The sequence below is a fragment of the Rhineura floridana genome, chromosome 6, assembly GCF_030035675.1.
Source record: "Rhineura floridana isolate rRhiFlo1 chromosome 6, rRhiFlo1.hap2, whole genome shotgun sequence".
In the NCBI taxonomy this organism is placed as follows: Eukaryota; Metazoa; Chordata; class Lepidosauria; order Squamata; family Rhineuridae; genus Rhineura; species Rhineura floridana.
The window spans coordinates 153,020,109-153,032,420 of NC_084485.1; the positions used below are offsets into that span (position 1 = coordinate 153,020,109).

The 12,312-nt window shown below is 45.3% G+C and overlaps 1 protein-coding gene across 4 annotated transcripts in view; it reads right to left on the bottom strand.

Annotated features, from left to right (window-relative positions):
* Positions 1-12,312, bottom strand: part of COP1 (COP1 E3 ubiquitin ligase) — a 215,337-nt gene that overhangs the window by 117,592 nt on the left and 85,433 nt on the right. The gene's annotated exons all lie outside the window — the stretch shown is intronic.

The following is a 12,312-nucleotide window of genomic DNA, read 5'->3' on the forward strand; positions in this document are numbered from 1 at the left end:
CAGCATTATATAAAAAGATGACACACAGGCCTAGAGCAGTTGTTGGAGAATATTTAGGACCTAGCCATTCTGGTGTACAGCCACTTCATGACAACTTTCACATAGCCAGTGAGTTTTATGGGAACACTGACACACACCCCAGTGGTTCCACAATAGCTCTCCTACAGCTGGAGAGATTTGTTTAAATGCTCCTTTTTTCAGTTCTTTTTACCTTGCACATTACCAAATACCCAAATATCAAAGCTGACAGCTCACACTGTGAAAGTACAGGAGAGGATTTGACCTGTGGTGTTTGAATAAATATACTACATGGCAATTGTCAATTGATTTCTTTTACGGTTAGGCCTCCGAGTACACCACCTCACCCACCCACCCCCTGTATAGCATGCCACTTTTAAGCTAGAACAGCTATTTATTAATGCAGGGAAAGCAAAAAGCAAAAGGCGTGGGTACATTTCACTCTTTAACTGGAGAGGTGAAATCAACTGCACCAAAGCTTAAAACATATCGCATGCAAACCTGTGTGTGCTTCTGAAAAAGCAGAACCTTTTCAAACACTTTGTATTTCATGTAACACAAAGTAAAAGGCCAAATCAGATGCTTCCATAAATGCATGTCTCCCAATAAAAAGAGACCCTGCATCTAGCTTCCCACTTTTCCCTCTGTGATATCTAGTAGAACTTGCTGTGACTGCAGATATAACCTTGGGGGGGGGAGCGGCTGGGCTCAAGCCCCCTCGGGGCAGCCAGTGCCAGGCAGTATTAACAGGCACACATGATGGACTCAGCTACAACAGCAAGGTGCAGCACAGGACTGCCCTATCTCTCTGTTGTGTCAATCTCCACAATTCTTTTGGTGCTTTCTTTGTTGCTGTGTTTATTTAATGAAGAATTTATACCCTCCATTCAGGTGCCCATGGCCCTCAAAGGGTGGCTTAGTTCTCAACCCTGGCTCCACTCACTTTCTTTGCAGCAACAGATTGCATCCAGCAGACTGCAGAGCTGTAAAAATGACTGAACTAAGTAAGTCAAAAGCCTCCATAATATTAAATATAAATAAAGCCACCAACATATTCTACAGAGACAATAACTATTTTGTCACAGTTGCGGGAGTGTCTCAATCATCATGAAAAACAGCAAAGAGCCTGCGGGCCTTGAGCAACAGTTTTTATGATGGTATGAACTTGTGGGAGCTAGAACCTATTTCCTGGCGCACACACATATTAGGGGCTTTGCTCGCCAACTCCACCCACTGTCGCCAGCGCTTCCTCCACCTGCACACGTGTGGCCAGCGCTCTCCCTCCCCCTACAGATTGCCTACTCCCCCCCCACACACACAGATTGCCCTCCCTCCCACCCATCCCCTGTGGGCCAGGCCCAGCCAGCACTGCCACCTCTGCCTCGCTCCCTTTCTTGCTCACCCACACTACCTGCGCTGAAGCATTCACAGATAGCGTGATTCTTAGAAAATTATATAGTAATTTTGCCTTTTTATAAAGGAAGGATGTGTTTTCAACTAAAGAGGGCTGAGGAAGGGATCCAGGGGGCTGCCATTAGTGTTGTGAAGGGCAGAGGGAGATACAGAGCAGGGAGACAGTTATGTCATCAGGGGAGATGGGTGTGCAACAGGGTGCTGGTTGCCCCCAAGCTGTCTCCTCACCCAAGTAGTCTGGATAGCTGGGGTGATAACCCCCTGAGTTGAAAATGCTGCTTATGAATGCCAGGTCAGTGAATGGTAAAACAACAGCCATTCAGGATCTGATACTGGATGAGCATGCCGACCTGGCTTGTATCACGGAGACCTGGTTGGATGAAGATGGGGGGGTTAATCTCTCTCAGCTTTGCCCACCAGGTTTCTCTGTACAGCAGCAGGCGAGACCTGGGGGGCGGGGAGGTGGAGTTGCAGTGGTCTATCATAATACCATTCCCCTGACCAGGTGCCCTATCCCACAGTATCCAGGGTTCGAGTGTGTGTATCTGAAGCTGGGCTGCCGGGACCGAATAGGGATTCTGTTGGTGTACCGCCCACCCCGCTGCTCAACAATCTCCCTTCCTGAGCTAGCCGGAGTGGTCTCGGGGTTGGTGTTGGAATCACCTAGGTTTGTTGTACTGGGAGACTTCAACATCCATGCCGAGACCACTCTGGCGGGAGTAGCTCAGGATTTCATGGCCTCCATGACAACCATGGGTCTGTCCCAAGTAATATCTGGTTCCACTCATGCTGTTGGCCACACTCTGGACCTTGTGTTCTGTGCTGGATGGGATGATGGTGATCTTGGTGTGGAGGAACTCTCTGTAGTTCCGTTGTCATGGACAGATCACTACCTGGTTGGGTTTAGACTCACTGGGACTCAAAACCTCTGCAGGGGTGGGGGACCGATTAGGATGGTCCGCCCCAGGAGGTTGATGGATCCAGATGGTTTCCTGAGAGCTCTTGGGGGTTTTCCTGTCACCTCGGCAGGCGATTCTGTTGAAGCTCTGGCTGACCTCTGGAATGGGAAAATGGCCAGGGCGGTGGACATAATCGCTCCTGAGCGTCCCCTCTCACGGAATGGAGTCAAACCAGCTTCCTGGTTTACCAGGGAGCTGATGGTGATGAAACAAATGAGACGGAGACTAGAGCGACGTTGGCGGAAGACTCGGAGCGAGTCTGACCGAACACGGACTAGAGCCTATCTGAAGGCCTACTCCATGGCAGTGCGGGCAGCAAAGAAATTATTCTTTTCAGCCACCATTGTGTCTGCGGGTCAGGGGTCTCCTACATTCTGGCCCCCGAGAGGGTAATATAGACCACTCATCAGCCCGCTGTCAAGAATTTGCATGGCACTTCGCAGACAAAATCGTTCAGATTCGTTCCGACTTGGATGCTATAGTTGATACAGGCTCAGTGGATGTAACTTTGGCTCCTGCTTGTCCAATAATAATGGATTCTTTTCAGCTTGTACAACCCGAGGATGTGGACAGGATCCTTGGAGAGGTGAGGTCCACCACATGTCTGTTAGACCCTTACCCTTCCTGGCTTATTAAAAGTGCCAGAGGGGGCCTAGCCGAGTGGGTGAAGGAAGTGGCCAATGCCTCCCTACAACAAGGCAGAGTTCCAATGTGCCTAAAGGAGGCAGTTGTAAGGTCTTTGTTGAAAAAGCCCTCCATGGACCCCTCTATTCTGGATAATTATTGACCAGTGTCTAATATCCCATTCCTGGGCAAGGTAATAGAGCATGTGGTGGCCTCCCAACTACAGGGATTCCTGGATGAAACGGATTATCTAGATCCATTTCAGTCTGGTTTCAGACCTGGTTATGGGACGGAGACGGCTTTGGTCACCTTGGTAGATGACCTACGCAGAGAACTGGACAGGGGGAGTGTGTCCCTGTTGGTTCTGTTGGACCTCTCAGCGGCTTTCGATACCATCAACCATGGTATCCTTCTGGGCCGCCTTACCAGGATGGGACTTGGGGGCACCGTTTTACGATAGCTCCGTTCCTTCCTGGAAGGTCGAACCCAGAAGGTGGTGCTGGGGGATTCCTGTTCGACTCCTTGGCCGTTGGCCTGTGGGGTCCCTCAGGGTTCAGTTCTGTCCCCCATACTATTTAATATCTACATGAAACCGCTGGGAGAGGTTGTCCGGAGATTTGGGGTTCGGTGCCACCAGTATGCAGATGACACCCAACTCTACCTTTCCTTTCCACCTAATTCCAAGGAAACTGTCTTGGTTCTAAACCAGTGTCTGACAGCAGTGGTGGACTGGATGAGGGTGAACAAGCTGAAGCTTAATCCAGACAAGACAAAGGTGCTCCTAGTCAGTCGAAAGGCGCATCAGGGAATAGGGGTTCAGCCTGTGCTGGATGGGGTTACACTCCCCCTGAAGACGCAGGTTCGCAGTTTGGGTGTGCTCCTGGACTCAGCCTTAAACCTGGAGGCCCAGGTTTCTGCGGTGGCCAGGAATGCTTTTGCACAGTTAAGATTAGTGCGCCAACTGCGCCCATTCCTGGAGTCGTCTGATCTGGCTATGGTGACACAAGCCTTAGTTACATCCCACTTAGACTACTGTAACGCGCTCTACGTGGGGCTGCCTTTGAAGACTGTTCAGAAACTTCAGCTGGTGCAACGAGCTGCAGCCAGAATGTTAACTGGGGCTGGTTACAGGGACCATACAACTCCCCTGCTGCAACAGCTCCACCGGCTGCCAGTCTGTTTCCGGACACAATTCAAAGTGCTGGTTATGACCTATAAAGCCCTATATGGCTTAGGTCCAGGCTATCTGTCAGACCGTATCTCCCTATATGAACCTGCCCGGGCCCTGAGATCTTCAGGAGAGACCCTTCTCACGATCCCAACACCTTCACAAGTGCGACTGGTGGGGACACGAGATAGGGCCTTTTCGGTGGCTGCCCCTAGGCTCTGGAACTCCCTCCCTAGGGAGGCAAGAATGGCCTCCTCTGTGCAGTCTTTCCGCCGACAGCTAAAGACTTTTTTCTTCCAGCAGGCCTTTGGAACTGAAGGTTTTAAGGGTAGTGACTGAAGAGGATGCTGTATGTTATTGTTTTGCCTGTATGCTCCTAAACTGGGTTGCAGTATTTTAAGAGTAACTGGTTTTAACATCTTAATAGTTTAATCCTGTTTTAATGCTGATTTTATATGTTTATATGTTTTATATTTTTATAGGTTCTTAATGATGTGTACTTATTTTTATCTGGAAGCCACCGTGAGTTCCAGTTTGGAAAAAGGGCGGGGTATAAATAAAGATAATAATAAAGATAATAATAATAATAATGATAATAAAGATAATAAAGATAATAATAATAATAATAATGATAATAAAGATAATAAATATAATAATAATAATAATAATAATGATAATAATAATAATAATAATGATGATAATAAAGATAATAATAATAATAATAATAATGATAATAAAGATAATAATAATAATAACAACAACAACAACAACAACAACAACAACAACAACAATAATAATAATATAGGATTACCAGGTCAGAAGCATCCCAAACCCTGAGATTTCATGGGGAGGGCCTAGGGATGTCATTTAGCATGATACGTTAAGCATCAACCACAGCTGCTTGGAACATATCACTCAAACAAACAAAAGTTCTCTGATTGGAAATTAAGACAGACATCTTAACTAAAAGAGCATGTGTCCAACCACTGAGCAACAGCCCTTCCCTGTTTAAAAATTATCTTTTAAAATTATTCTTGTTAATTCATTAATAAGTGCACAGCATACTAGGGCAGATCCAAAACATGCATTAACACAAACTTGAAGGATATGAATCCCACCACAGAATCCTGGGAACTGTAGTTAAGGATGGTGGGAACTATAACTGTGAGGGGGAAACAACACTGCCCAGGATTTTGGTGGGGGAAGTCATGCACTTTAAAGGCAAGTGAATGTGCTTTAACTGTATTGTGTGGATTTGCATTACTTCATAAGCTTTGCCTGCATATAAATCATTTTAATTATTTTTTTGAAATGGAAATCAGCTATAAAGTTTACTGGGTGACCATGGGCTACTCACCGCCTAATCTGCCCCTCAGGGTGAACACAAGTGAGGGGAACTATGACCATCCTCAGGAAGAACGGCACACTTAAAATGTAGAGGAAATAATAATGTACAACCTGTGAAATCGGATACTTAATGAGACATAGTATGACAAAATATTTACATAAGCATGAGAGTCAAAGATGTTTATTATTTACACAGCCTGTAAAGATATTTATAGTGCAATCGTATGCATGTTTACTCAGAAGCAAGTCCCACTGTGTTCAGTGGGGCTTACTCAAACAGGGAAGTGTGCACAGGATTGCAACCTCAAGTGATAAGGAACTTCACTCACCCAACCCAAAATTCTGAATCATACCACTTTAAGCTGTTTTGCAACATGTTTTGTACGTGGTTTGTGGTTACGGGATTTTAAATGGTTTATTTCTTGTTGTGTGCTGTCTTGGTTTCTAATTAGCAAACCTACCCCACAGGGTTGTTGGAAAGACTCAACATACAAACAAACTGGAAATATAAAAATACATACACCCCATACAATAGTTTATTGTCAAAACCAGTTGGTCATTGCAGAACAATTGTTTTTTTTAAAAAAATCAATATTAGTTTCCTACCAAATAAAAGCTGTGTCACTTAAGTAAACCCTGCCAAATTGCTTAAAAAATAGGATTGGAGAGGTAAAGAAAGATTTACAACACAATCCACAAATCCACAAAAATATATTGAGGTTTTAAAACAGGCTACGAATTAAACAAATAAACTGCCCTCTTCAGCAGCCTAGGAACATTTAAACTTGTTTGACTGCTTATAATTAGAAAAGTATAATACATTGCAATTGTAAAATGCATGTACACTTTCTTTTAATTTCTGTTCAAAAATTATTTGAAAGATAAAATGTATTATATGCTATTTTTGCAAGTAATTAAAAAACCCTGCATGTACATTATAATCATAACTGCAATTGTTTACTGTGTATGCATACTAACAGCCTGCTGTGATCTTCAGTTCTAGATCTTCTACCTGATTACTGTGCAGTACACGCAGTGACAAAAGCACTCTTGCTGCTGCTGCAAGCACGCGCTAGAGGGAGCCCCAGCTGACAAAGCGTCAAGGCAAGTTAAGCAGCAGAGCGAAAAGAGGGTAAGTAGCTCCCATTTATTTCATTCTTTAATTGAATTAAAACAGCTCAGAGCAATAAGTAATAAGGGCAGCCTAAGGTCACCCTGAGCTAGGAGCCAAATCCTGGAAGAACCTATATCTTAGGAGACAGATCCTAGGAGAAGGAAGCCTATAGAAAGCTAGTTTTCAACACCACCCTAGCAGGAAAGCTTCAGGGGACACTGTAAACAAGGCTAAATTCCAGTCGGAGAGAAGGGGAAAAAGGAAACTCCACCAATACATACAGGGAGAGAGTCAGCTCAGTCTTTGCTAAAAAGGGCAGCTTTAGCCTTCCTTAAACACAACCACAAGCTCTGTTTCCCTAGGTTAAAGAAAGGTCAGGCTGTTCTAGGTGGGAAAACAACAAACAAACAAAAGTCCTTAAACAGCCCCGCCCCTCGCTCAGGAAGGAAGCCTGCCTTCAAAGGAAGGAAGCCTGAGATAATCCTAAGGAGTTAAGCCTCAGCTGATAGTTGAGCCATCAGCCTCAATTAACACACGGCTGGCTATAGGTACATTCTTAAACCACAAGGGTTTTTTTGCCTAATAATAATAATAAATTTAATTTCTGTGTCGCCTATCTGGCCAATGGCCACTCTAGGCAACGTACAAAATCGTTAAAACACAATATGTAAATTAGTAAATACATCTCCAGCTAAGAAACTCTGCTCCACGAGCTAGAGGGAGCCCCAGCTGACAAAGCGTCAAGGCAAGTTAAGCAGCAGAGCGAGTTTGGCAGCAGGGCGAGGAGGCCTGGGCCCCCCACTCTGTTCCCTGACCTCAACTAAACCGCAGTTTCCAACCCATTGACGTAATAAACCTTAAACAAAACTATGCAGGTAAGAAGCCAGCAGGGGTGTGGGGGCGTTCCAGTGTTTTGCACTGCCTGCAGCATGTACGACTATCTGTCCGTTGAAGTCGTGGGTGTGCTCTCGGTGCAATGAGCTCCTGGCTCTCTGGGAACGACTTCATTTCCTTGAGGCCAAGGTGGCGGACCTGGAAAAGCTGAGAGAGGCAGAGAGGTGTGTGGAGGAGGCCTTCAGGGACGTTATAGCTGTGTCCCACTCCAAGGATGATAGCTCTTCTGCTATCATGGAGAACGATGGTCTCGGGGAAGGAGAGCATCCAGCTGAGGAAGAGGGAAACGATCCCTTAGAAGGGACCCATTCCTTGGGGGAGGAGCAGCTATCCTCTCGTGCCAAGGATGTATCTCCAGGGGGTGGAGGAATCTTTGTAGTGGGTGATTCGATCATTAGGAACACAGACAGTGGGGTGTGTGATGGGCGTGCAGACCGCAAGGTGTTTTGCCTGCCTGGTGCGAAGGTTGCGGATATCGCCCGTCGTTTAGATAGTTTGGTAGACAGTGCTGGGGAGGAGTCAGTGGTCGTGGTGCACGTTGGCACCAATGACATGGGGAAATGCAGCCGTGAGGTCCTGGAAGCAAAATTTAGGTTGCTAGGTAGGATGCTGAAAGCTAGGACCTCCAAGGTGGCTTTCTCTGAAATGCTACCGGTTCCACACACAGGACCAGCCAGACAGGCCCAGCTTTGCAGTCTCAATGCATGGATGAGACGATGGTGTCGGGTGGAAGGGTTCGGATTTGTTAGGCACTGGGGAACATTTTGGGACAAGCCAGGCCTGTACAAAAGGGACGGGCTCCACTTGAACCAGAATGGAACCAGACTGCTGGCACTTAAAATTAAAAAGGTGGCAGAGCAGCTTTTAAACTGACTGAGGGGGGAAACCTGACAGGAGCTGAGGAAGGTCCGGTTCGGAGTAAACCTCCCCCCTGGGATAAAGACCAAAGAGATTATGACATTTTAAAAGGGGTAGGCCTAGAAGTAGGCATTGTGAGAGCAGGGGCACAGGATATAAATTCAGAAGGGCAAAATTACCACAGGCCAAACCACAAGTGCCAAAGACACTTGAAGAGAGACACTGCTTACAAGTTCCTGTACGCTAATGCTAGGAGCCTCCGAACCAAGATGGGAGAACTGGAGTGCTTGGTCTTAGAGAAGAGCATTGATATAGTGAGCATAACAGAGACCTGGTGGAATGGAGGAAACCAGTGGGATACGGTTATCCCTGGATATAAACTATATCGGAAGGACAGAGAAGGACATATCGGTGGCGGAGTCGCTCTATACGTGAAAGAAGGCACTGAATCCAGCAAGCTCGAAACCCCAAAAGAGGCAGACTCCTCCACAGAATCATTGTGGGTGGTGATACCATGCCCCAGGAGGGATTTAATACTGGGAACGATCTATCGTCCCCCTGATCAAAATGCTCAGGGTGACCTTGAAATGAGATATGAAATTGAGGAAGCATCCAAACGAGGAAATGTGGTAGTAATGGGTGACTTCAACTACCCGGACATAGACTGGCCGCATATGTGTTCCAGTCATGACAAAGAAGCAAAATTTCTAGATATTCTAAATGAATATGCCCTAGACAAGTTGGTCATGGAACCGACCAGAGGGATGGCAACCCTGGACTTAATCCTCAGTGGGGACTGGGACCTGGTGCGAGATGCAAGTGTTGTTGAACCGATTGGGAGCAGTGACAATAGTGCTATTAAATTAAACATACATGTAACTGGCCAATTGCCAAGAAAATCCAACATGGTCACATTTGACTTCAAAAGAGGAAACTTCACAAAAATGAGGGGATTGGTAAAAAGAAAGCTGAAAAACAAAGTCCAGAGGGTCACATCACTCGAAAATGCTTGGAAGTTGTTTAAAAACACTATATTAGAAGCTCAACTGGAGTGCATACTGCAGATCGGAAAAGGTACTGCCAGGGCCAAGAAGATGCCAGCATGGTTAACGAGCAAAGTCAAGGAAGCTCTTAGAGGCAAAAAGTCTTCCTTCAGAAAATGGAAGTCTTGTCCGAATGAAGAAAATAAAAAAGAACACAAACTCTGGCAAAAGAAATGCAAGAAGACAATAAGGGATGCTAAAAAAGAATTTGAGGAGCACATTGCTAAGAACAAACCAACAACAAACAATTCTATAACTACATTCAAAGCAGGAGACCATCTAGGGAGGCGATTGGACCCTTGGATGATAAGGGAGTCAAAGGTGTACTAAAGAACGATAAGGAGATTGCAGAGAAGCTAAATGAATTCTTTGCATCTGTCTTCACAGTGGAAGATATAGGGCAGATCCCTGAACCTGAACTAACATTTGCAGGAAGGGATTCTGAGGAACTGAGACAAATAGTGGTAACGAGAGAGGAAGTTCTAGGCTTAATGGACAATATAAAAACTGACAAATCACCAGGCCCGGATGGCATCCACCCGAGAGTTCTCAAAGAACTCAAAGGTGAAATTGCTGATCTGCTAACTAAAATATGTAACTTGTCCCTCAGGTCCTCCTCCGTGCCTGAGGACTGGAAAGTGGCAAATGTAACACCAATCTTGAAAAAGGGATCCAGAGGGGATCCTGGAAATTACAGGCCGGTTAGCTTAACTTCTGTCCCTGGAAAACTGGTAGAAAGTATGATTAAAACTAGATTAACTAAGCACATAGAACAAGCCTTGCTGAAGCAGAGCCAGCATGGCTTCTGCAAGGGAAAGTCCTGTCTCAGTAACCTATTAGAATTCTTTGAGAGTGTCAACAAGCATATAGATAGAGGTGATCCAGTGGACATAGTGTACTTAGACTTTCAAAAAGCGTTTGACAAGGTACCTCACCAAAGACTTCTGAGGAAGCTTAGCAGTCATGGAATAAGAGGAGAGGTCCTCTTGATAAGGAATTGGTTAAGAAGCAGAAAGCAGAGAGTAGGAATAAACGGACAGTTCTCCCAATGGAGGGCTGTAGAAAGTGGAGTCCCTCAAGGATCGGTATTGGGACCTGTACTTTTCAACTTGTTCATTAATGACCTAGAATTAGGAGTGAGCAGTGAAGTGGCCAAGTTTGCTGACGACACTAAATTGTTCAGGGTTGTTAAAACAAAAAGGGATTGCGAAGAGCTCCAAAAAGACCTCTCCAAACTGAGTGAATGGGCGGAAAAATGGCAAATGCAATTCAATATAAACAAGTGTAAAATTATGCATATTGGAGCAAAAAATCTGAATTTCACATATACGCTCATGGGGTCTGAACTGGCGGTGACCGACCAGGAGAGAGACCTCAGGGTTGTAGTGGACAGCACGATGAAAATGTTGACCCAGTGTGCGGCAGCTGTGAAAAAGGCAAATTCCATGCTAGCAATAATTAGGAAAGGTATTGAAAATAAAACAGCTGATATCATAATGCCGTTGTATAAATCTATGGTGCGGCCGCATTTGGAATACTGTGTACAGTTCTGGTTGCCTCATCTCAAAAAGGATATTATAGAGTTGGAAAAAGTTCAGAAGAGGGCAACCAGAATGATCAAGGGGATGGAGCGACTCCCTTACGAGGAAAGGTTGCAGCATTTGGGGCTTTTTAGTTTAGAGAAAAGGCGGGTCAGAGGAGACATGATAGAAGTGTATAAAATTATGCATGGCATTGAGAAAATGGACAGAGAAAAGTTCTTCTCTCTCTCTCATAATACTAGAACTCGTGGACATTCAAAGAAGCTGAATGTTGGAAGATTCAGGACAGACAAAAGGAAGTACTTCTTTACTCAGCGCATAGTTAAACGATGGAATTTGCTCCCACAAGATGCAGTAATGGCCACCGGCTTGGATGGCTTTAAAAGAAGATTAGACAAATTCATGGAGGACAGGGCTGTCAATGGCTACTAGCCGTGATGGCTGTGCTCTGCCACCCTAGTCAGAGGCAGCATGCTTCTGAAAACCAGTTGCCGGAAGCCTCAGGAGGGGAGAGTGTTCTTGCACTCGGGTCCTGCTTGCGGGCTTCCCCCAGGCACCTGGTTGGCCATTGTGAGAACAGGATGCTGGACTAGATGGGCCACTGGCCTGATCCAGCAGGCTCTTCTTATGTTCTTAAACTTATTCAATGCGTGATGTGCAGATAAGCAGGAAAAGCTTTTTGTGATTTTAAGAGAATTGTGTACTATCTAAGGTATCCATCACTATTATTCATATGTATTTTGTTGATATTTTTTATTTAGTTGGCCACTGAAGAACGAAAGGTGGAAATGCATCTGGTCTACCTACTCCAAGAGCACCGATTTTAAGCAGGCATGCACCTCTCATAAGGGTATAGGAATGCTTTGTTATCCGTTGCGTTTATTTTACTTCATGATTATTAAATATTTTTATTAGCGTCTGCAGCCCATTTTGGATTCTTTTTAGTCTAACTGGAGTCATGTGCCTCTTGAGATTGTTTTGAAGTTAAGCTCTTATGTCCCTGAGCTTAATGACTTTAAATCTCTAATTGAATAGCCATGAAGTTGACGGTGCAGTGTTATAGGATTGTGGAGGTGGGTCTGGATGATATTTGTGGAGTCACTTTCTAGCTAATAATTGTGTGCCTGTAAGAGGTACAGTCTGCAATGGAGAGATCTGCTAAACTGGACACAGCAGTTTCCTTTGTCCAGTGAATAGTTCTGGCTGGCTGGGTTACCCTCATCAGCAGTCTATGGACCTGTTCAAGGGTTGCCATGGGAATCCATGTGTTGCCATGGGAACAAGAGTGGCCCTTCTCCCACCTCACCTTGCCAGGGGCATCCCCATTCTGGAG